Consider the following 26,734-nt stretch of genomic DNA (forward strand, 5'->3'; position numbering starts at 1 on the left):
GTATCTGTGGTGAAATAATGTCACCTATTCAAGTGCTTTCTGGAAATAAATTATGATCAAGTACTTTCCCACCTTTAAGCATAGTTGTCAGCTGGTCAGGACATTTGCCAGAGATATTTTTTTTTCTTTCTAACAAGAGACTCTAACTATCAGATAATAGAGACTCCTTTTGGAGTTCACTCACTGCCTCTTGATTTGCTGTTGTTTAGGTAAAATGGAAAACTGGACTTGAAGAGTTTCTGCCCAGTGAAGATCGTCTAGAATCCAAGTCCAGGTACAGACATTACACTTTTACCAGTATAAATTATCAGAAACTGGTCTCTACCCAAAACAGAACAGAAGTTTGGCATGTACAGACCAGTTTAAAAATGGTGCAACCTGGTATAAGATTTCCTCCCCACCCTCCACCAAAGGGTGAATGTGTGTTCTGTTCACTACTGATCTAAACCAAGCCCTTACAGAAAACGATGTAACTTAGATTGATTCTTCCTTAGGCTTTTTGAATGTTTGTACCTGGCCCAAGACCCTCTCTCAGCTATGGCAACATTAATTTCAGTAAGCTACCCTTCATCTGCTTTTCTTTTTCTGTGGTCCCACATACCTTCCTCTTTTGGCTGGTGAGTGACCCATCTTCAAAAGTTTGGGTGGAGGCTCTTCTGAGGAGCATCTAGTTTGTCATCTGGTGGTTAGAGAACTTTGCCAAAAAACAAGCAATACAGATTCAAACCTTACAGGAGTTTAGCACCTGGCTTTCTTCTCCCTGGGAAAGCATCCTAAATACTAGGTTGGATGGGTTCTGCTCTGATATCAAATAGCTGTTAAAATTAAGGAGAGGGATTTGCTCAGCATTATGTGAATACCTGGACAGTTTTATTTCCCCTGGGCAACTATGTGAAGTGAGTGTAGCCTCCTGAGCATACTCACTATGGCAGCACAGGGCAAGCATTAGTTTTACTAAATTCCACACTGGGTGTATGTACACATGTGCTTTAATGCCTATTTTACCATGCATTAAAGTGATACGTAAAAAAATTGCAATTACACTAATAATACACAGTAAAATAGGCTACTGTGCATCAAGTGTCACTTTTAAAAGTGTCCTTTCGCTACTGTACACTAGGGCAGCCTAATGTGCATTTATTTAATACCTCACATTGGAAGTATTAAATTGAATGCACATTAGGAAAAGCACATTAATGCATGTGTATACATACCACCTGTGTATTAATGCCGGAAACTGCACTTACATAGCTTTGTAGTCAGCACATCAGAGCACAAAGTGGGAATAGGATTTAGTTCCTTGTTCATATGGCAAAAAAAAATGGTAAAAAAACTCAACAAGTTTATGAGTGCCAGAACAGAGATGCATCCTGGCTGGAATACTCTTCCAATCCTCACACACTTAGTGTCCAGACCAAGAAGTATGCCTATCAGACCACTCCAGGGTTGTTTACTACAGCTGCTGTAAAAGACAGTACAGATGAAAGTTGCAAGAGTAGCTGCAATGGGATTACCCAGAGTGTCTTCACCAATGTACTCTCAGGTTTGGATTGCAGAAAGTGTGCGGGAAGGGCTTTCTTGGGACCAAATTGGGCAGTACATGCATTCACTATGGTATAAACAAACCCAATGATTTCAATAGGACAAAGCCTAAAGGGTGCCTGTACATGACCATGGAGACTGCTGGGCCATGGCAATTACTATGCTCCAGCAGCCTCTTGTGTCTTGTGTATCAGCATCCTTGTACTTAAAAATGGTGGCAGAGGCACTTGAACTAAAGCTTGTTGAATGAGCTTTAGTTCAAGCACCCCCACCGCCATTTTTAAGCACAGGGATGCTGATACATGAGACACTGTGGTGCTTTAATTAGAGCCGCTCTCACACCCCTCCACCCCGAGAGCACATGTAAAAGTGCCCAAAGAGCCTAGATATTCTCTATTACTTTAAAACAATCTTTAGGAAGAAAGGATCAACATCCTTAGAGAGAAGGTTCAGGCTGGACATCAGGAAACATTACTTTACAGGTAGGGCTGCCAGGCTCTGGAATGGGCTCCCAAGTGAGGTGATACTCTCTCCTACCTTGGGGGTCTTCAAGAGGAGGCTGGATAGATATTTGGCTGGGGTGATATGACCCCGGCACCCATTACTGCCTGGGGGGTTGGAGTTGATGATCTGTTTAGGTCCCTTCCAACCCTAGGCACTATGATACTATGAATATTAACTCTATTGATTTCACTTTCTATTGAAAGTGCCCAAAGTGTCTAGATATTCTCTGTTACTTTAAAACAGTCTTTAGGAAGAAAGGATCAATCATGGAAGAAGTATGATTACAGGAGAGATTAGACAGTGGAGAGATTTAGCCAGTATCCTATAAGGTAGGGTAGACTAGTGCTAGAAGGCTGGAAATTTTTGACTATTATACATGACTCTAATTTGTTTTTCTGTAAAGGGAACCAGAGCCCTTGAGGGCTACTACTATCAGTGCACCTAGCTTTATTTTTCTCTCACAAAAGACACAGATACACACTACTTTCTGTTAAGAAGTCTCAGTAATGATTTCCAACCAATATTTCCTATATAATACTAGAACTATCGTTAGGACTACCATTATAAGGCTTTCCAAAAATGGTGAAGTTTGGACATATATGGAAGCTCCATTTGGAGGGGGCTTCAAGCAGGTACAGCAGTGTGAAGAATCATTTTCTCTGCTTCCAATGCTGTTTATGCATTTTATCCAATGTTTTTAATGCAAAATAAATAAGTAGCAGTTGGAAAAAGAGCTAATGCAGCAGCCACAGAAAAGTCAGACTCCCTCTTGCTTGTTTTTCTTCTGGGTAGAGTAGTGCCCTAATAGATAAGAAGGAGACTGGACAGGCATCTGGCTGGGGTCATATGACCCCAGCTCTCTTTCCTGCCCAGGGCAGGAGGTCGTACTCACTGATCTATTGAGGTCCCTTCCGACCCTTCTGACCCTTACAACTATGAAATTATGAAATCTCAGTTTAAACTCCCTCATGGTGAGGTGGGCCTATGAGTCAGGTCTCCCATGTTTTTGGCAAGTGCTTTAACTATAATAACTTAATGAGGCTTATGTTGTGTGTGGGCTTGTCAGTGGTAGGTGGCCAGGCCTGGGTACTATGCTGACTGGGATTGTCCTGTAGGTGCTGCCTCTTGTTGTTCCCACCTGTCATAACTTGCTTTAAGTTTAATTCACATAACAGGAGGCAGTTCATTGTTATTACACATACTCCTTCCATAGATTGGATTTATAACTTGCAGTAGTCACCACCCAAATTGGGGCTTGTCCGTTTAAGGGCTGGCCAGGCTTGCCAGTTTGGTTACCCTGTGTGTTTAAACAGGGCATTCCTGGCTGGAAGCTCCACCATCCCTACACTCCCTCTCCATGCAGCGGTATAACAGAAATATACAATAACAGAAAAGGCTCGGGCTATCCGCCCCTCTCGTTCACATCCACTCCCTCTTGCCTCTTTCTACCATAAAGCAAATAGATGTCCTCCCTTAAAAAGACAAACAAATTATTACTACCTTTTGCTGTGGCTACAAACTTAAGCATTTGTGGTGTGACAAAGGGCATGGCCTTCAATTTGCTTTCACTTTGTGCTGCCATAAAAATTGTTATGATGGCACAAAGGTTCTGTCTGTTTCCAGCCAGTGAGACAGGGCTTAGCTACCTTAGGTTAGTTTTCATTTTTAGGGGTAAGCATATGTACCCAGGCAGTTACTGTGAGGCAACTGACACAGTGCAGAGCCCTACCCTCCTTGCCTCAAGAAGCTGCACATATGCATTATTTACCTCCTCCACTGTTGTGAAATATGCAACTATAAAACCCAGAAAATATATTTCCATGTATTCATATTAATGTGTAAAGAGAAGATGCCAAAAGTGAAGGAAAAATGAATACATGCTGCAGTAATTAAGAATAGCTTATTGTTTGGAAGGAACATTTTCTCCTTTTGGTTCTATTGATTTATTGAGCCTTGCAAAATTATTAAACCAAGAAGATGCTTCCTAGATCCCACGCTTTTCTTGACTTTTCAGTTGACTCCAATGCTCTTCTTCATTTCTTGCCCTAACTTAAGAAAAGCATCTGTAAAATTTTCAGGGGAAAAGAAACCGCGTTAATGATATGCAGGTGTACCTGTCTTTTTACAATGCATACTTTATACACACACACATGCATATACATACATACACATATACATACATACGTGTGTGTGTGTGTGTGTATAAACATCTGAACTCTTTCTTGGCAAAAGTTTATTCAGATAAACAGTAGTAGGGGTAAGACTTTGGGCTAAAATCATCGCTGGCACAGTTCCACTGAAATCAATAGAGTTAATATTGATCCTTTCTTCTTAAAGATTGTTTTAAAGTAACAGAGAATACATAGGCTCTTCGGGCACTTTTACATGTGCTCTCAGGGTGGAGGGGTGTGAGAGCTGCTGTAATTAAAGCATCACAGCATCTCATGTATCAGCATCCCCACACTTAAAAATGGCGGTGGGGGGTGCCAGAATTAAAGCTCATTCAACAAGCTTTAGTTCAAGTGCCTCTGCCACCATTTTTAAGTACAAGGATGCTGATACACATCACTCATCCATGGTATAAAGAGAGGGCATACTAATTATTGACAATAGATTTGTTTCCGGATCACTGAAGACACTTCCACCTCTTATTTTCAGTGCTGCAACTCTATTACATCAGATCCTACTCTCTGTTACTAAAGTGTCATTCAGAATACTGTCATTACTTATAATGGCATTAGATCAAATTTACATCAAGATAAATGACGCATACTGAATTATATAGTCATTTGGATATAATGCATAAATAGATTAGAATTAGCCTAGCACTCCCTTCCTCTCTCAGGCCATAACCTGGTGGTTAGAGTACTTTGCTGGGATATAGATGTGGGGTCAAACCCTAAGGCAGAGGAAAGACTAAACTCAAGTCTTCTGTATCCAAAGCAAAGGAGGTAATCTTTATGCCACTAGATGCTGAATTGCTGTTGTTCACTTCACAATTAAGTCAATATTGTTGTCTGTCAAGTAGCTCTGTCTCTCTACTCAGGTCCTGAATACCACTAACATATCCTCTTTTTCTCTGTCAAGAGAAATCATGACAAGATGAGGGCATTGTGGGAGACATTAAGGCTCACCTTGGAGAGAGTAAAGAGCTGTAAACTTTCTGAGTGAAACAGGATTTGCCTCTGGAGGCATGCTAGGCTCTACATTGACTAGGGTTACCATACAGCTGGGTTTTCCTGGACATGTCCTTTTTTTGGGTCCCCCCATCTCCATCTGGGCAGTTTTAAAAAATATCAACAAATTTCCAGGATTTTGCTGTGCTCAGCATCAAAGATTTTCCTGGCACTTCCCAGCTTGCCCTAGCAAGGAGCTGCTTGGGACTGGGGTGAATGGTAGGAGGGTGATTGGAGGCAGGGGAATCACATGCATCTGTATGCACACACATGGCCAGCATGCTGCCAGGCAGGGTGGTGTGAGCAGACCCAGCAGCTGGATGTAGGTCAGTCTATGTGAGGTGAAGGTTGGAGGGCCAGGGCCTGGGGACTCTGTGCTCGCGTGTGTCAGGGGTGTGTGGAGGGGATGGGTGTGTGAGGGAGGCAGGTGTCTGCCGGCACTGGAGGAATCTGTCCAGGCAGTAGGGCTGCAGCAGGGCAGGAAAGATGGGGAAGGCACCTGCTCCTCCAGCGGGGACAGAGGTCAGGGGGACCATCGGGGGTAGTAGGGAGCTGCGTGGCTGGCCTAGCGGCACCAGGGCCAGTGCCTGTGCTTACAGGGGTGGGGCAGCCGAGTGATGCTGCAGGGCTGGGGGGGAGCAGGGGGCTGTGGGTCAGGAGTGAGGGGCACCAGCAGGTTGGGGCAGGCAGGGGGTTGTGGGCCAGGAGTGAGGGGCACCAGCAGGCCTGGCTTGAGAGTGGGGGGCACCAGGAGGGCAGAGGACTGTTGGTCAGGAGTGTGAGGCAAAGGCAGTGCCAGGGGGCTGCAGGTCAGGAGTGAGGGGTATCAGCAGAGACTGTGGGGGGGACTGCAGGTTGGGAATGAGGGGCACCAGCATGGTCTGGGGGGGCTGTGGCTTGGGAGTGAGGGGCAGGGGTAGGGCATCGGCATATCACTGCTCCCTTCCCACAATCATATTACCCCCATCCCTTCCAACAGGTGTCCTCTTTTTTAAAACTGAAAATGTGGTAACCCTATTGACAAATAGGAAGCATATGTGCCTCCAAAGGCAAAATAGGATAGGCCTTCTGAGTCTTGTCACAGTAACTGTGGAACACATGGTAAATAAGTTTGGGACATTTTAAAAGTAAAATAGGATCTGAAACACCATTCACTACAAGGTAACTGAAATAGAAAATGTAGGCATAATAAAAAATAAGAGGATTTATACATTTCAATGTGGATTATTGATAACTCCCAGATATGGGCCTCTAAGAAAACTAAACGAGAAGAAAAAGACCCCTATATGCTTAAATTACTAGAACTAAGATAGCTTCATCTCAGTTAAAACTGAAGCTGCATTTGAGGGATTCAGGTAGCTGTAACAGTGAGTGCCAAATTCAAGTCCATGCAGTTTAAGAAATAGCTGACCCACATAAACAGTTACCAAACAGAGGTTCCTTTGTTTTTGGGGGTGGTTTTTTTGTTTTTGTTTTTGGCATCTGTTATGTTAGCAAAGCGCTACAAATTTACCTTAATCCTATATACCTTGCCACTAAAACTTGAACTAAGCATTGTCAAATGGGACTGACCTTTTTGCTGGTTCAGTCCTTTTAGCTGTTCAGCCCTGCTGTTCAGGCATTCAGTTCAATGCTGGCAGTGTAGAGCTTCCTCTCCTGCAGTGAAAAGATGTAACTGCATTTGACTGGTGTGGATCACATCACCTTTTGGATATGAATGGATTGAGGTGGCAGGCATATACAGACCTCTGGGTTCTGGGGTATTTTGTTTCTTGGAAAGAGTTGGGAACTTGAAGGCACTTTCTGTGCTCCTGTGACACTGAAACCAGCAGAATAAATGTTGGTATAAAGGAGCCATTAGGGAAAAGTAATCTTTTCCCCAAGACATTTTTTGGAAAGGCCTATACACCTGCACTGCAGTGGAATTTCTAAATATTAAGCAAAGAATCCATTTTCATATATTTTTAAAGAAGTTTTTCTTCAGAAAGCACTTGCTGTATGAATGTATGGATGGCTAGACCTCAAAAATGATTTAAGTGTTTTTCTAAAAAACAGGCCAAATATTTTCTATGCAACTGTTTTTAGTGGGAGCACACTGATCGTTTTGTAGAATATTTATATAAGTCTTGATACTTACAGGGATTTAAAAAGAAAATATTTATACAGTGGTTTCTGAATCAAACAACGTTAAGTATGTAAATAATGGCAGACTAGACTTTTTTTAAATTAACGAAGATTTTGAAATAGGTGACTGACTTGTAGAGATCTTAGTTTAAATGCATAATGGCATTTAGGTCTGAGTCTACTTTAATGTACATGGGTATTAGGACTAACTCAGCTAAACTTAGTGGCGAGGTACAGACATTACACTTTTACCAGTATATGTGATTGGAAACTGATCTATACCCTTAAGAGAAGTTCAGCACACAAAACTGGTCTATACCTGTAACAGTTTGGTGCACATAGGCTGGCTTAAAAATGGTGCAACCATTTTCTCCTGCCCACCAAGGGGTGAATGTGTGTTCAGTAGGTAGTGTTCACTACCTATCTAAACTACATCACTTACAGAAAACCACATAACTTGGATCGATTCTTTCTCAGGCTTTTTGAATGTCTGTACTTAGCCGCTGGGTTTAAAGCAAAGTTAAACCCATATAAGTTAAGGCTTTTCCCATCTGAATTAGCTTTATGCAAAAATCACCTGACTTTTGGTTGCTTTTTTGTTTATTTTCTATGACAGTCCTGAAACTTCCCAGATTTGTCAAAGACTCCAAGAATTGTAAAGTTTGGAGTGAATTTAGTCTGAATTTAGGGAAAATGGACTGCTTCAAGCTAGTCCTTTTTCCAGCTTCCACATAAAGTTTTATGATTTTGTTCCAAACCATACAAAACTCATGATTGTGGTTGAGTTTTGCTTTGACTTTCTGGGTTTGTATGAACCCAAAAACTCAAAGCAAAATTCAGTGGGTGTGTGAACCTACACTAAATGAAACAAGAAGCCAAAAAATGTATCAAACTCTTGGGAACTGAAACTGCCACGGTTCACAGAGTTTCAGTATTTAAAAAAAGAGTATGATATTACAGCATCAGAAATGTTTATCTCAAGAGGATGATTCTGTTTTGAGAAGCACTATACTACAATATTGCTTCCAGGAAAGCCAACACACATTAGTAGATTTGCATATACAGCCTACTTGACAATTTAAACTGAATTAAAATGGGCATAAAACAATATATATTAATTCTAAACTATCTGGATTGTTAATAATGGTTTAAGAGCATACTCTAGTGGGCAAGGATGAAATACTGTGCTTAGATACATTTCTTTGGCTAGAAATGTTGGAACTTGGCTTGTTTTGTAGATCTCATTGACATCTATGTTCATTCCCACTTTAAAATAAATTCTCCAGCAGTTTTAAATTTATGGAGCTAAATCAATAAGATATTAGTATGTCATCAGTAAAGTGAAACTTCTATTCCCTTTTATCATCATGTTGTCTTATGTGTGTGTGTGTGTGTATGTGCATGTTTTAAGGAGCGATCAATTCTCTTGGTTTCTCTGACATGTTTGTGCCTTCAGTTGTGTTATTGTACCTATAGACTATGGATTCAGTATATAATTTTATGAGAATGGAGAACACAGGACTTCTATAATACTTGAAATAAATAACATCTCCTTCGAAAAGTCAATCATTCTAAACAATGAAATCATTCTGCCTGATTTAAATTTGCTTAGGCATCACTTTATTTTCAATCTTTTGTTTCCTCAAGGAAAAAATGTCAAGAAAAAACAATGCCGTTAGCTAAAGGGATCTGTTAGTTTCCCTAGAAAATAAAGTCATATTTGAAAGACGCATTAAGTACTTATTTGGGTACTTAACTTCCTTTGAAATAAATAGGAGTTAGGTATCTAAATACCCTTGATTATGAGATCCAAATCCAAAAATAATAGATGCATGTCCCTAAGAGAAGTGTTAGAAATGACACTTCCTTTAAAACTACCTTATAAAGGTACTGTTGAATCTAATTTCATTTTGATTAATATGTTATTTTAATTTTAACAAATCTCCTGGCTTTTCTTCCAAGTCAAGTCCCCTTGCTAATTTCCATTATTTTTGGACTACACATTTTCGTTGCTAATCTGCTAACAGACCTTGAGGACATGGGAAGCAAACACTAAGATTAAATGCTGAGAGGAACACTATGCCAAACACAATGTAGATATTACATTCCATAACGAATGTGAATACCAGTTTTATTGACCAAAGCAGTAACTTGGCCAGGGTCCCCCTCAACAAAGCGAGGCTTACTTTTAATACTGATTCATGGATCAGTGGATAATTTTACTATGTTTCTCTTCTATCTGTTGTTATAGCAAGAGTTAAATGCTATGTGGGGTCGATTCTCTTCTTCTTTGCACTGACTGAAATCTGGAGGAGCTCCACTGAAGTTACTGGTGTTTCCGTAAAATAAAATGGGTGTAAATTAAAGGAAATTGGCCTTCTGAATATATATGCTGAACCAAATTAAAAGTCTCCTAATGGTACATATATAAAAAAGGAAAAAATACTGGGAAAGCCAAGAAAATATGTAAATTTTTCCTAGAGAAACACATAAACAGATCTCTGAAGGGAATCAGTTAGACACAGAAGTTTTTCTGTCTTTGCCTACTTATTATAAAAGAGAGCTTGTGCCAACTTTCTCACACGAGAGACTGCATTTATATGGTCTGGGCATGAAGAACTCCACTTTTTTGCCTCTTTTGCCAATGAGCTTTTGGGAAACTTGCTAACACCGAAACTCAGAATTTTGTTTAAAATCAGTGGGATTTCTCATGTTTTATTTATACCTTCATTAGGACCTGAAAAAGTCACCAGCGTGTTTTAGCTACAGTCAGCTACCAGTGTGACAGCTACAGTCTCCATTACAAATTTAACTAATATAACAAACAAGTCAGAAGGTATAGGCAATATTTCATCAGCAACAGCAACTTCAACTTCTAAACCCCACAGCCCTCTTTTAGTCCATGTTCTAGGCATAGAAACATGATTCCTACCTGTGGAGCACTACCTGAATCATTCCCACTCTAGAATTTTGCCCTCCATATTTTGCTAAGAAATTTAATATGAGAAGCAGCTCTAAAATTACAGAAGCCTTAAACTTAAATCATTTTAAAATTCCATATCACTTAAAAGTCAAAGTATTTTATTTAATATAATTATTCCAGAGAAGTGAAGAGTATGTTACAAATATCAATCAGAAACTCTCCAGATAGTTCAATGTACCCCTAACATAATATTCCAAGGTTCTTCAGGACCATTTCTGTAACTCAAATTCTGACTGTCAACACACCAACAGATCTTTTTTTCAGCCCCCCAGCATCACCCAAAATATCCTAAAGCAGCTATGCCTATTATATTTATAGGATATAAGAACGTGAGAAATGCCATACTAGATCAGACCAACAATGCATGTAGTCCAGTACCCTGTCTCCAACAGTGTCAGTATTAGATGCTTGAGAGAGAGAGAGAGCATATGAACAGGTGTATCTAGAGTGATGTATCTCCTCTCAAACCCTCCCTAGGACCCACCATCCTTGTTTTAGAGATACCAGAGGAAACATCCCTGACTGTTCTGTTTAATAGCTATTAATGAGTCTATCATTCATGAATGTATCTATACTCTTTCTAAAACTGGCTGTACTATATCAGCCTCCTGTGGTAATGAGTTTCTCGGGTTAACTATATGCTGCATAAAAAGGGACTTTCTCTTGTTAGTTTTAAACCTGTCTTCTGCTAATTTCAGTGGGTGCCCTCTAGTTCTAGAATTGAATTTTGTGTGCCTAAATGTCAGTTTGATTGCCACATACTTAGCCATTTTTAGCACTTGCTCCTGAACTACAGTTGTGTATGTATGTACTCCTTCAGTGGCTGGGAATATACCAGTTATTCAGAAATGTTTTTGAGCATAAGTCCAAGAAAGAGAGTGGGGAAGCAAAGTACTCTAACCAACATGCCACAGGTTAGGCATTGTCCAGTACCCTCTCTAGCCCTGCCGTTGAAACTGAGCCACTGCACCTTGCTTGTATTAGTCATCGGACAAAATGGATGGAGAGCAGTGAACTGGGCAAATTTCAGCTCCATTGGGAACAAGGGTTCAGGATATAAGTCAAGATCACTGTCCATACAAGGCAGCTTGATGGCTTCTTCCTGGCCCACATATCACACTCTTTTGGCTTCCCAGGGGTCAGCTTCAAAAGAAACACTACAGAACACCCTAGATAATGCCTAACTGTGGCATGATAGTTGTGCACTGTGCTGGGAACCCTGACAGTTGTAGGGTCAAACCCCCTGGTTGAGAGAGCCTAGAACTCAGGCATCCTACTTACCAAGTAGGAACCCTAAGCATTCAGCTGCTGGGACCAAAACACAAGAAAACTTTCTTCTGTCTCATTTCTCCATCGGTCAAGGTTTTCTGGCCAGCTTTTTTTTTCTGACTTGAGTATCCTGAATGAGTGTGAGTACACAGCCATGTACCTGCCAGACCAACATGTAGCCTACTGAACATGCTCAACCTATGCGCACATGCTTATGTGTCCTCAGTTCAGAGGCAATAGCAATGTTACCTGTCCATAAGTGCCAAAAACAACTCACACAGCTAGAAACCTGCCATTTAGGTGTATAAAAGGCAACAGAATTCTGTCCATAGTGGTTTCCATATGTATGACAGCTTACAAGTAACTGATGATATTAAAAGTCAGTTTGGAAATGTAAATATGCAATTCTGAACTTCTCTATGTTGGGGAATTGAACAGGGGGACCAATGTAGTAGTAATTCTGCTTGCTACTGTATAGTGCCTCTGGAATCTCCTTAGCATTAGGACAGATGAAGCCCTGTTTGGAAATTACACATCCTCCCTTGTCTATGCAGATCAGTCTTTAGTAGCTATACACACCTGGGTAGATTTCCCAAACCCCAGCTTCTCCCCTACTCCTCTATGTATTTTGCATGACTTATACTGAAACACATAAATTAGTCCAGACTTTCTTGAAAGTGGGTTCAATTTCATTTACAAGTTTGTTAACCTGATTTTAATTTGACGTAATATAATAGCAAATCAAATGTGTTTTGCATAGTTTTGCTTTTTATACCACCACAATCTTCAGTCTGACAGTCAACAAACCATGTGCCCATATTCTTGATCCTCCAGATAACAATTGTGGCCAGAAACATCTTTTATTTTCAATTGGCTAAGAAATTATATAAAACAAAATAACCCCAGGTAAATGGAGCTATGCTAGTTTATATCAACAAGAGATCTAGCCCTAGGTATACAGAAAAAGAAAGGTTTCTTCACATATTTTATGTAGCTCCTCTACATTTCATAACAGTATTAGGGGATTGCACTGGGGAAAGCAAAGCGTTCTTCCAAACTATACCCATTAACCAAGACACACACAAACACCTCAAATTAGGTTCTTTAAAAAATTATTGGTAAACTATCCTATAATTAATTCTGTGGCTTACCTAATAATTAGTATATACAATCAGAGCAGGACAAATACTGAACATTTTTTTATGTAGAATGTTCTCAAATCTATACAAAATTAATTCACTTCGTCTACATACATCACCAAGGAAATGGTTAGACTTAAAAACTGTAAAAGATTTTTTTTACTACTTTAACTAGATACCAGGTTATAAAATATTCTTTCTTCCACTGTAATCTTTATAGGTTTAATATTCCACTGCTTTTCACCAACATGGTCATTAGTACCTTTTCAAGTGTATACAAGACAGATATTTTGATGTGGGTTACACTTCACAACTTTGCACCCACTTTAAACAGATGTAACTACATTTAGGACAAAACAGTGGAAAATCAGACCCTATTATATTAATCTATTTTTTCATAATTGTTCTGTCATAAATTACATTAAGATATAGGATTCCCATGGCATATACATTTCACTAGGACATGAACATATACTTGAGTGTTAACCAATTCTTTTAAGCCCTTACAAAGTTCAGTGAACAGTAGGGCTGTACAATTCGATTCGGCGGAGATTCAGCTCAATTCAGTGACTGAATCTCTAAATCCAAATTGAATTAGAGACCCCTTAATCTCTCTGAATCGATTCAGAACCCTCCGAATCGATTTGGAGAGATTCGGACAGATTCGGCGATTCGGACGTAGATACAGCTTTAAATGTTTTTTCTACATACTTCTAGGTAGCAGGGGCTCTGAATGCTGTGCTGGGGTAGATACAGTGTCCCACAGAAGCACCGGGGGGGGGCTCCCCAGTTCATTCAGCAGCAGGCTCGGAAGTGGACCAGAAGCACTTCCTGGTCTGCTGGAGAGCCCTCCTGCGCTGCTGTGGGACGCTCTATGCATCCCAGCACCACAGCGATCACAAACCATGCCTGCTACCTCACGGTATGTAGAAAAAAACTTTTAAAGCTGTGCCTGTGTCTGAATCGCTGATTCACCGAATCAGCATTGAATCTTCAGATTCGTCTGAATCAAATCAGGGACAGTGATCCAAATCAGTGGATCAAATCACTGTCCCTGATTCAGGCCAAAAGTGAATCTGAACTGAACAGGGCTCATTTCTCACAGTCCTAGTGAACAGATCTTCAACTGAAGTGAATTAGCATAATTCTGCTGAAGTCAATGGAACTATCCCAATTTATACTGGCTTGTGACCTGAGCCCAGTTCTGATTTGGTATGATCTTTGAGTGAAAGCTTCAGGGTTTTTTAATCTTTATTTATTCAACTCAACCATTCTTGCTCTTCACAAATGACCTGTGTCTTCAGAAGTTGATGTGTTTTATCTGTTTTGTGATAAAAATGCACTATTCCGTACATACATATATACATGTTAGTGCTTTTCTATCTCCCCCTCAAATTACACACACACATTTATATATACATATAGAACATATCTACACATTGCCCTATGGCATTGAGCTACATTGCCATACAGTGTGCTATGGTGATGTAGTGATCTTGCAGGTATACATGTGATTGGCAGCTATGTTGCTATAGCGGCATGCTCCCTGATTATAGCATGCCACTACGGCAACTTAGTGGCAAAAACTAACCATGTGCCATGCACACGGCACAGTAACAGCCTGTACGGCACCATGTTTTAGTACCTCCAAAAGGGAGTACTAAAGCACAGCACTGCAGCAACATCACCATGAGGTGACGTGTACACATGCCCATATTGTATATATATAGCATGCCTATAAATATGGCCAACATATAATAAAAGTGTAATTTAATTCAAGTTCGATAGTTTTGAATGTTTTCAACAGGAAGTTCATCGTTTCTATTTACCCTATTCCATACATATGATTAGGTGGTTACACCACAGATATGATGATTGTGTATGTGTGTAGTCATGGATTCTTATTCAAGCAAATATATTATTGAACATGTAATATAAACATATTTAATCTTTATACCATATTTAAAAGACCACATGAAAAATAAAGCTTTAAATCAAAGTGTTCCCGCAGCACTCTTTTGCTACATATTACAGAGGCACTGATAGCAATATCTTAGTTATAGTTGCATGGAGATTTGCATATAAAGCAGTATTAAAAACTCTTCTAGTCCTATTTTTCTATGACTGTATACACAAGTGAACACAAATAGCAAAATTCCAGATTTTTCTGCAAGATAAGGTCCATTTGTTCTTTACTTTCAAAACTAAATTTACCCTCCAAATACAGTATAATAAAACATCTTCAGAAGAAAATTGACTTTATATATATCTTTTTTCATTAAAAACATTTACAAGTTTCTCTTTTGAAATTCTGCCCACTTTTCCTCACATTTCTTTAAGTTCCTCTAAGTAAACAAGGGAAGGCCTTACAAAATTCAGTTTTCATACACAGTCTGAGATATTTCTGTTCCAAACTATGTCTGAAATGTTAAAATGAGAAATAGGAAAAATATTTTATTTATATGTCATTATTACAATTTGATATAGGAAAGTGGCTTTTTCCTCAAATCTCTGTCAATATTATTAAAGCTTCTCATTTGTCATAAAGTTTCTAATTTGTCATCTTATTCATAAAGAAGACAGTCCTAGACCTGAGTGCACAATTAGCAAATTTCACTTGATACCAAGATGATTGGAGCTGTAGACATTTTTAGGCATTAGGATTAGGATATAACCCAGTGGACAGCAACAAAAATGGTTACAAGTCTTTAGAAACTTGATTTATGAGAAAAAAAATTGAAAAGCTGCAATTATGTAGTCTAGAGAAGTGGAGACTGAAAAAAGATTTGATAACAGTCTTCAAATACATGAAGAGTGATTGTAAAGAAGGATAGTGATAGACTGCTCTCTGGATACATCCAGATGAGTGTGCATGTGCAGCATGTGGCTCCACAGACCTGTCTGTGGTGAGGCATGCTTCATGTGCCGCACATGCAGCCATTTCCAATGCTGCTAATTTGCAGTGCGAGGGGTTTTTTTGACCCCAGGAGATCTTGGTGTCAAAAAAACCTGTGCCTAAAAAACTAGGGTGGCGCACTTGGTGGCAGCATGCCCTGCCCAAACCAGAGCCTAGCCTGCCAGGTCCATGCTCCAGCTGCCTGCCAGTCTGGAATATATTCCCCCTCCCCTCTCTCCCCAAAGTGGTGCAAGCACCTACTTTGGATATCTTCAAGAAACACCTGGATGCTTATCTTGCTGGGATCAATTGACCCCAGCTGACTTCCTGCCCTTTGGGCAGGGGGCTGGACCCAATGATATTGCAAGGTCCCTTCCAGCCCTAATGTCTATATCTATGAAATCCCTGCTGCCAGATCACTGCAGCTGCAGCCCCCAGAGGCCCCCGGGACCCAAGGTAAGGCTGCTGGGGTCAGCCCAGGTGCTGGCCCGAGCTTCCCCTAACCCACCCAGGGCATCTTGCCATGCACCAGAGCACGCGTGCATGGGCATTCCCCAGGGACAAGTAGAAGTGGCACGTTCCCACTCATGGGGACACACCCTCTGCAGAGATCAAGAGAAAGAGTACATTTCAGCAAAAGAAATTTAGGTTGGATATTAGGAGGAGCCTTTCTCATTATGTGGGTGGTTAAACACTGGAAGAGGCTTCCCAATTGTGAAGTCTCCATCTTTGTAGGACTTTAAAGCAGGTTAGACAAAATACTTGTCTGGAGTGATTTGAAAAGAGATAATTCTGCTTTGAGCAGGGGGTTGGGCTAGATGGCCTTCTGAAGTACCTTCCAGGCCTATTTTTCTAGGCTACAAATAGATGTCACATTTATCTTGAGATAAGCATTTTATCCTGAAACAAAGTGCATTTAAATGTCCACATCCATTGTCCTATCCTAAAAAGATAAGTAGTACTAACAATTTATCCTGGAATGTCACAAGTGCCCCTGCACAATTATTTTGGGATGGCATCATTGAGGCAATGGCAGAAAAGTGACATTCAGTCACTCAGTAAACCCTGATTAGAAGAGCAACGTGTGTACATCTCAGTCCTGGGACATTTCTATTCCAGGCCAAACATAGGCACAGCTTGTCCAGGGACAAATGCAATATCTGCTCCTAGCCTAAGATTCTCTACACAAGTGAATGCAAAACTTAGAATTTCAAAATTTTATGCAAAAGTAATATTCTGTATCACAGTCATCTAAACAGTACAGAGTGGTGGGATACAGATTTGAAAAATATGAAGTCTAAGTTAATGACATGTTTTGTTAAGGAATATTATAAAGGCACTGGTCATAACACCATAGTTAAAAGTGAGCTCTATTTATATATATTCCAAATATTCATATATATATGAATCTGCCTATGAGATCAGCAAATAAGGTACTGGTGAAAGAGAGAAAAAAATGAATATATTATAAATATCTCATATAAATATAGGTGACTGTACTAAACTAACATACACATTTTACTATAGTGAAATCGTCCTGTGGCTGAAAGACAGAACTGGTATTCAGGAGATCTGATGTTCTGTTCTTGGCTTTGCTACACACTTCCAGTCCTGTGAGGCATTGAGTAGGTTGCTCAGGATTTAATTATACCAGTACCTGAGAGAAAACCAGGGAAAGAAGGAAGATCTTCTGTCAAAGCTATAGCCCTGGAAGAAAACACTGGTTAGGTCATACTTTATAGGTTTAGACTTGGTACAGCCAGTTCTAGTATTCCCCATAGTCCAATCCTGCTAGCGTCCAGGAAGGTGCCATTGTCCCTTTCTTTTCATATCCAGACAGGCTTAGTCCTCAGCACCATGAACTGCTCCCTCTGTCATCATCAACACTGTTATTACTATCATTACCATTACTATGGTAATGGTAGTACCATAATACTACCATTACCAGAATATTACTATTACTGTTATTCTTAGAGATTACACTGAGGGTCAGAGGCCTCTTGTGCTAGGGACTTCACCGAAAGTAAATATGAAGACAGCTCCTACCCCAGGTCATTACATTTTTTTGTTTAAGATGTGACTGAAGAGGTAGATGAAATATTATGGAAAAGCTGGCATGAGGAAGGATGAGGCTAAAACAGTAGTGAAAGGAATATGTTTAGCACAGTAGGCATTAGGGGTAGCTTGCTACTTGCCAGGTAGCAGAGTTTTGTAGACATTGTAAACCAAAATGATTTTGACTGAGGCTTACAAGAGGCTAGTGGGCTTTTTAAGGGAGTCTGTCATTTGACTTACTGTTCCTGATATCTGCAGCCAAAAGATAGGTGCATTCAGCTGGGGAAGGGCTCCTTCTGGGTCCCACTATGAACACTCTAAACCTTCACTGGGCCCATCATAATTCGGCCCTTACACTCTCCATGCCATAGTTTCACTTTATTTAAAACAGGGCATGAGTATGTTTTTTCTAGACCACAGTCTTATCTTCTAATAACAGACCTTTCCCAGGAAAGTATTCAGATCTAAACTGGTCTCAACAAAGCCTGTATTTTTATCCGAAAAAAAAATATTTTTTTTTATGGAGGTTTATGGATTTTGGCAGATTTAAGTGGAACTTCCTTGGTTTCTAACAATTTTTAGCAAAAAAAGGAATTTCGTTTCCAGTCATTTTTTTTTTTAATTTTGGGGGTTATAGATTTTAAACAAAAAGCTGACATTTTCTAAGGGAAGAAAGGAAATGGGAAATTCTGACCATCTCTGCTGCTCAGCACTTTCCTCCTCCTGGAAAATATTCATTTGAGAAGAGTCTTAGAGAGATATGGTTGGAAGGGACCTCAAAGGTCATCTCGTCCAACCGCTTGCCTGGATGCAGGAATGCTACTCCTAAATCATCCCTGCCCAATCCTTATCCAACTTCCTCTTGAAAACCTCCAGTGAAGAAGACTCCATCCACTTCCCTGATATGCCATTCTACTGCCTTCCCACTCTAATTGTAAGAAACATGGTGGGGGGACTTTATTGAAATCCAGCCCTTTACTCCATAGTGGCTGGTGCAATATAGTAAGGATGTGATGAGGTAAGGGGATAAGCAGTCACTCAGCAGTCTCAAAAAAATTGCGCCCCAGGTGAAACAACTTCTGCCTGTTTTCTTTGCTGGATGGTGTGTCTCCATTTTGTCTCTATACAGGACACTGGAGATTGTACTGCTGAGCCCTTAATATCTGTGTTGTATTTTGTGATTGTAGAACAGAAGGTGCTATATAAAAATACAAATATTATTTAACAGATTTCATAATTTTGACACAATGTAAGTTAAAGAATGGAAAAAAAATCCAAGAAATCTTTGCATATTTCTACCAGTCACATTCATCCTGCAATATTATACTGTTATTTACAGTCCTTCAACTTTTTTTTTAGTTAGCCTTAAAACTTGAACAAGCAGAGTTTTTACCTTCAAGATATAAACAATTCTAGGGAACAGAAATAGGCTCTTAATCATTTTCTTCAGAACATACACATCTGTCTAAACCATATATGAGAGAATACTTTTTTTCTTCGTGCTTTGTCTTACAGATATATCTTGCAAAAAATCAGAAAGCTGTTCTGGGGTGTAACTATGTAAAGGCTGTAAGTACAGTTATTCCATTTGATTTAACCTTAACAGGCTGTGTAGAACATTAAAATCTTTCTGCATATTTTGAACATTTAAGTAAAAAAAGAAAAGCGTGTACCTTTCAGCAGGTGTTGCTCAACTTATATTAAAAGGTGTAAAAAATTTACTAATGTAGAATGACGTTTTACTTCATTGTCTCAATACAGATGAATTTGTCCCAAAGAAAGAAATCATTTTAGTAAAATGTTTTGTAAGAATTTTCCATATTTTATAGAGAGGATTCTGAACCAAAGTCATTGATTGGCACAATCCTGACCATTCCAATTCAGATCCTGATTGGAGCTGAATCAGAATTTGGGTTCACCTTTAAATATAGGCTGCTTCCCTGGTCTAGGGAAATATGTTGTGAATTATTATTCATTTCATGTTCATGAGAAGCATTTTTTCTTCTTCTTGCATCCTCTTCCTTGAAAGATTTAGTAGTGTTTTGTTGCATGATCCGTATTTTGGCTGGATTAGTCACCATATTGCACATCAAATATGGTTTTTGCTTCATTTGACAAAAAGCACTATCAAGTACGGCTGTGCAAAGCTTCAGGTGGTGATTCGATTTGGAAAAGATTCGGCCCGATTTGGTGGCTGAATCTCTGAATCTGAATCAAATCAGGGGACCAATTAAAAGGTCCAAATTGATTTGAGGCTCTCTGAATCTGTGGAAAAGATTCGGGAAGCTTTGATTTTTCGGACAGTCCCTGGTGGCTGCAGCGGAGAGCTGCAGCCAGACTAGGAGCTGGTAAGTAGGGGATGGGGGGCTGGGGGAGATGGAGGGGGAGAGGGGACTGTGGGGGGACCCCTGCCAAGCCCCATGCCCTGCCTGCTCCCCCAACCCCTCTGACCCCTGCCCGCTTCCCCAGCCCCCTCCCCATGGCTGCCCCTCCTGCCCCAGCTCCCAGTACTTTAAAAAAAAGTCCCACTCAGCAGATGCTGCCAGGCGAGGGGCAATCCCTGCTGCCCCCCACTGCCCCCATGCTTCATGGGAGACTCTGTATGAGCCTTCTGACCCCCACCCCTCATTGCCTCAGGCCCCCCATGGCTACTCTGCCTGCCCCAGCTGTGGCCCTTTAAGAAAAATAAGTTAAGAAGAACCCAAGGACTCACCACTCCTGCAGCAGCCTTGGGGTTTAGGGGGGCTCATGGAGAGCCCCCCACATGACATGGGACAGTGGGGGACAGCAGGGATCACCTCCCTCCCCACACTTGCTGCTCTTTAGTGAATCAGAGATTTATAAAGGTGAATTACTTCAACATTAACACCATATTCTGTATTAATAAATTTGACATTGAATTCATCTGCCTCAATAGCTTCTTTTGAGATATACTCTATAGATGTGAATACTTTCATGAGTAATGACTGTTGTTAGAGGATAAGACTTGGTCCTTAATTGCCTATCCTGGGCAACAAAATCCGTAGAAAGAGTGGGATAACTTTTTCTTTTTTTTCTGTTTTATCTTGAGCAATTTTTTAGATTTCTTCCTACAGTAAATTATCTCGGTGCATTGCATCCCTTCTAGAATGTGGATACTGAAGAAGCACCAGTTCAAAAAACCACAATCTCCTAATACTTGGAAGAATGAAAACTGGAAACATTGCTTTAGAAGCCCATCACTGTCACTCATTAAATGATTAGGGAAAATCATTATTGAACAACAGTCCTTTCTTACCATCTATAAAGTGTGAGGACCAGCTAAGGACTGGGATTACTCCTCTACCACACCCCATCATATACTTAAGACGGTGCTTATCTCATACCAATAAGTGAATTCTTGCATATATCAGTGAAGTCTACTAACCTTTATGGTTTAGAAAGAATACAGTCTAAACATCTTTACTACTATTTTTCCTTAAACCAGTGGTTCTCAACTGGGGTGCCATAGCAGTATGGGTGCTGTGAGAACCTGCTAGGGGTGCCACAGTGCTGGCAACATCACCACCATTGCTGGGTGTGAAACTGCTTCACGTGCCTCTGTTTTCAGGAGGCACATGGGAGCTGAACTGGGAAGAGCTGAAGGAGAAGAGGTGCACCCACCTACATGCTGTAATGCAGTCAAGTACACCTTTCTGATACAACCTCTTCTTAGTTTGGTTCTGAGGTGCCTCCTAAAAACAGGTGTAGGACAGTGCCCCATGCATCTCTTTTTCCAGGAGACACCATGCAAGATCAGATTGGGACGAGCTGTGGCCAAAGCACATGCTCCTGCCACAGCTACTTCCCAATCTGGCTCTGCAAGAGGCACGTGGCAATTCTACTTGGCTGCAGTGGCGGTGGCAGTGACTGCACTATGCCATCCTGTTGGTCTGCTCCTTCCCCCCTCCCTGAACTTATGTGTACTTTTGTCTACCCCCTGCCTCTTCCACTCCCTCAGCACTCCCATGCGCTATGTGTGCAGCTTAGCACCTTGTCCCTCCCAGCCAGGCCCCCCCTGAACTCTGCCTCTTATCACCCCCAAGCTGGAGTTCACAAGGGATCACCCTCAGGTAACTATGGAAGAACTCAGCTCAGTGGTTCTCAATTCCCACCAGTGACCTGGAGTCAGGTATGGGAAGTCCATTGCTGAGATGGGTGTGAACACGTGCTGGGTTAAACAGCACTCTCTGCTAGCAGCCATAAGGGGTAAATATAATATAATTATAACAGTGGTGATGTGGTGCACCCCCTGAAAGCACCAGTGTACCCCGTGACAGGCTGCACTCCCTGCTTAGGCAATGGGGGGGGAGGGGGGCAGGCAGGAGCTCCAGTGCCTCCTCTGCGAGTGCTGGCCAGGGAGTGGGAGTGCTGGATGAAGCATCATGGCCACTTCCGGGAGCACTGTGGCCGCTCCTGGGAGCACCACAGCCACTTCCCAGTTGGCAGAGCCCCACCCCTAGTTGGAAAGATTGGCTGCAGGGTCCATCCCCCCCTTGGTTGCTAACTGGTCACTGTGGGGGCACGTGCCTCCCCTGACTAAGGTGGCACCACTCGCCCATGAATTATAATGATCTAATCAATTAACAATATATGAACGATAGGATTATAATGTGTATATTATAATATTCAGAATATATTTATGTTAGTTTTTAAATGGGGTGCTGCTATGTTATGAAAAGTTTTGGAGGGCTGCCTTCAGTCTAAAAAGGTTGAGTACCAGTGGCTTCAGCAGAAGCAGCAGAGGATGAAACAGACTCCTCACCAAGTTGGAAAACTGAAAGCCTCCCCTGGCCCTGAGAAGAGCATTATTAATGTGGTGCATTAGCCTGTAAGAACAAAACAGTGATCAAAGGCAGACAATAGCTACTATCAAAACACACAGAATGTCCTGGAGGAAGAGCTATTAGATTGTTTCCTGTTTGACAGGTTAGTGAATCTATTGAAGCAAAGACAGGCAAACGTGCTGCAATATTGTCGCATGTACATAAATCTTTAAGCCACAAAGTATCAGTTAGAGCTTAGAAGCTGTCATCATCCTAATAGAAATGTTCTAAAATATGACCTGTAAAAAACTGTTATACCCCTCTAGAGAATCAACAAGCTCTACAATAAACAACTCAGCTTTATCCAGGCACCACTGCGAAGCACGCTTGATTTATCATTAAAATGTAGAAAATGCTTTCCCTCTGTAGCCTCCCTGCTCCCCGCCCCTTTCCACATTCTCAATTCCTTTCCTTTTGGCAGGATTATATAGCAGCAGCTGGTTCTAACAGAGTTTTCCTTGTCCCTACAGCCACACATGCAGGTGAAACCTCTCATAAACAGGCAAATGGCTCAAAGTCCCTGGCCTCTGCATTTCAGGATTAAGGCAAAATAACTTACTCTTTTCCTCCATCATGGATTGATCTCTCCTCACCAGCACTATAACCCATTTCCACACCATTGGGCCCCATTTGTGTTCTTGGTGTATCTGCCTTCAGAAGAGGAAGCTAAACCTCCATATCCTTTCAAGTAGTGGTTTCTTTGCGGAGGCTTACAATAAGGGCATCAGTTTTGATGGTACTTGCCCATTGGGAACATGCTTGCACCTGCCAATTTATTTCACATCATCTATTTGCCCAGCAGCTGTCTAGCAGTAACATTTTGGCCACTTAGGCTAGATTCCAATAAATGACCAAGTGGTAGTGTTCTGTGAGTTGCTACAATCAAAATGTAGCTCCTTTCGGTTCAGTTCTGCACTTAGTTCTGATATAAGCTACAGTATCAAGGGCCAGATCCTTACTTCCCAATCAGGCTCCAGCGCACCATGAGAGTCTGCCCATGAAGGGAGAATCTGTCATTGGTACAACTAGCTACTCATTTCCTACACCATGCCCTCCTGGTTCTATAAAGTAGAAGAGTGGAAAGGGATGTGACATAGCTGAAAGACAAGGGGTCCTGAATGAATATCAGCTGGATAGAATGGTCTCTTCATTAAGCTGTTTTATTTATTTTTTAATATTTTAAATGTAATTTAATATTTTAAATGTAATTGTGCCTTTTTACAATGAAACATTTTGCTCACTTCTGATAAATCTCAGGATGAGGTTACTAAAAAGTTATTTTCATCAACATTTACAAATGTTGCTTCAAAATGTTTTTCTCTGAATATTGTTTGTGAGTGTATGAAGTGATAAGTTATTGCTTTACACTGACGTTTCACTGACTTTCACTAGTGACAAGCAAAGCTGACGGAAATATAGCAAGCAGCAGCCAGGAATAACATACCACTTTAGTGCTATAACTGCCTGTTTCTATCATATACAAAAGCTCAGGTTATGAATGGTATTTGGGGAAAAAAGCTCTTACAATTAGGCATCTATAAACTGTGAAGAATGAAGAGGGGCAACGTAGTTACAGAAAAAGAGTCTTCAGAGGCATAGGCTTTTAGGTTTAATAAAAGTATGTTACATTAAAATCCTTATTTTAACACCCTGATTTTCATTCAGTAAAAGGATAATACAGTGTTTAGGTTGCAGGCTGTAGGAGGCAATAGTAAAAAAAAAGGTGGGGGGGGAGGGTCCTTTTATTTATTTATTTTTAATGTAATGGAAATATTTCTACCAATCATTTTATATCAGTACGTTAGCTTGTAGTTATAAAACATAACATGGGGCCTTAATTAACCCAGTTGTATCCCTATAGTAGTTCTTTCAGTGTTTATAAACTAAGGCTCACTCCCGCATGCACATATGCATATGCTTAACTACAAACACATGAGTAGTTTTGTTAACTTCAATGGCATTACTCAAATATTTCAAGTTCAGCATGAGTGTTTTTGCTCAAAGTAATGTTAGAACAAAACATGATTTTTCTGACACAGAAAAACTGGCTTTAACATCTGATTTATAATGAGATGTGTGTCCTTTTAATTTTCTTTTTGTTGAAAGAACACGCCATGTGATTACAATTTGAATAAGGCAATATCATATAAAAATATAAAGAGTTTCAATTTCTTTTCAAAAGGGCAAGGCCCTGCTCCTCAGAGGTGCTTAGGTGCCTAACTCTCATTTTATTTTGGTGTTTGAAATCTGGCCCCAAGAGATTACTGGAATCCATTAGTAAAATGGTCTCAATAGTTCAAAAGGTGATGGGCAGGGGATGGAACAGTATTTTAACTTTCAGGCTGAAGTATCTAGTGAATTTAAAGAGTCCCAGAAGGGTTCCCATATATCACTGCAGGAATCCTGGCCGGTGGTAAGGAAAGGCTGTTAATCATTAAACCTGTTGTTTTTTTTAAAGATTATTTTTGTTTTAATAATACTTTCCTGTTTACTCTTAGGACTAGATAGTGCTTCTCTGAACCAACCTGCTTTCCACAGGAATGTCAAGATCTTTTGAAGGCCAAAAAAAATATATGCCTCTTCTAAGGCTGGCCATTAAGGATTGTAATGATAGAAAGCAGGAAAAAAATGTGACAGTCTGAGGCAAAATAACGTGTTAGTGTTCATAAACATTTATCTTAATTCAAACCAAGCTGAGGCACATTCAGCCTTGGAGTGTCTCCACCTGCATTTGCCCTGCTGTGTCCTTAGTTTTCTAAGCCACCTCTACTTGTAGAAATAATGTATATACATGTTCTATATGGGAACTGTAAAAGGCAATGTAAAAAGGTTAACTAGCTAATGCCTTGCTTTGTGCCCACTTTGATATGAAAGGCTCTTTATTCTGCTTTTCATGTGGGAGCACTGGTCACTTTAGGGTTAGCAATGAATCAGCTAACAGATAAATCTATTTAAACTCCACTTCTTAAGGATGAGATCTATTCCTAGCTAAACCGTGCTTGCCAGGACCTTTCTAGGATGAAGACTATGGGCTCAGCCCATTGTTGTCCTGTGGCATTTGTGTTGGCACCACAGTTAGTTTTAAAATGTCATTCAAGTCACACTTTTGACATCTCAGGCCTTTTATACAAAACTTACATGAATTCATTTTACTTTTTTATTGAAACCAAATATTTATACATTTGCATTTTTTCAAATGTTGTTTTTCTCTTCGTGTTTCTCCTACTATTTTTATTTTTCCCTCTCTATCCCATTTTGACACTGGACACAGTAGAACGATTTGACATTTCTTTTTTTTTATTTCTCTCTTTTCCTTCACTCACTCACTCAGATTTTCCCAAGACTTCTTTAGCTTTATAAAAGTAATAGAAGGACGACTGGAAAAAAATTAAACTCTGTAATTTTTCCACTCCAGTTTTAAAAAAAGCTATGGATATTTTCAAAACACACAGAATACTAAAAATAACTAAATAAAAATAAGAATAATAAAGGAAAGGAAAGTAGATATTACATATTTTACTGCCCTCAGTAACAATGAAGAAAAGGAAAAGAAGAAATAGGGATTTAAAAATTCAACTTTTTAGTAAAGTCACAACAGTTTTTTTGAAAGGGAGAGGGTGGGGGATGAGATGGTTTTTGTTTGCTTGTTTTCCCATAGGTGTGTGCAACTGTACTATTTGAGACAAATGGAAGCACTTACGGACATGTTGGACAAATTACCTATTTAATTAGATAGGAATAGATCCCATCCTTAAACAAGAGTAGGGTAAAATGAAAACATTGACATTTTGAATTTTTCTTCCTAAGATTTTTTTTCCTTACTTTTGATCAGAAGAAAAAGAAGTGTAACTGGGCCAATCCTATGCCCTAACTGTTTTACTGTTAGCCCAAATTCCATGGGGCACAACACATGGAGTGTCATTTATGATGGCATAGCTGTACCCAAAACTAAAACTATACCTGGATTCCCCTCATTCCCCTGCACCCGGCAGCTGCTGACATAGGAATAGGAACACAGGACTGAAAGAGACCTCCATGGCCAGTGGGTCGAGTCCCCTGCATTCATAGGTAATTTGTCCAACATGTCCAGAAGTGCTCCCATCTGTCTCAAATAGTACAGATGCACACACCTATGGGAAAACAAGAAAACAAAAATCAACTCATCCCCCACGGTCTCCCTTTCAAAAAAGCCCCCAAATTTC

This window comes from Alligator mississippiensis, chromosome 1, assembly GCF_030867095.1.
Source record: "Alligator mississippiensis isolate rAllMis1 chromosome 1, rAllMis1, whole genome shotgun sequence".
Taxonomy (NCBI): Eukaryota; Metazoa; Chordata; order Crocodylia; family Alligatoridae; genus Alligator; species Alligator mississippiensis.